Below are 251 nucleotides of genomic sequence, written 5' to 3'. Positions count from 1 at the left end.
TAATCAGGTGTAATTAAATGCCAATTATATAATAAGAGACATTGATTTATCATAATTATAACATTGTATAATAAATAATTGAATACAATTTGAGATCTATCATGTGGATGTTATCATTATTCAGTCGAATCGAGAGTTGAGTATTCCGGTCCGGATGAAACAGCTGTTGCCACAGTTGTACCAACCACACCGTCATGACGTCACTGGCGGACAAAAGTTATAATCTACGTGAGGCCCACGTTATAATGGCA

The sequence above is a fragment of the Nilaparvata lugens genome, chromosome 6 (assembly GCF_014356525.2).
Source record: "Nilaparvata lugens isolate BPH chromosome 6, ASM1435652v1, whole genome shotgun sequence".
Lineage (NCBI taxonomy): Eukaryota > Metazoa > Arthropoda > Insecta > Hemiptera > Delphacidae > Nilaparvata > Nilaparvata lugens.
Note: the sequence above shows the minus strand (reverse complement) of the source record.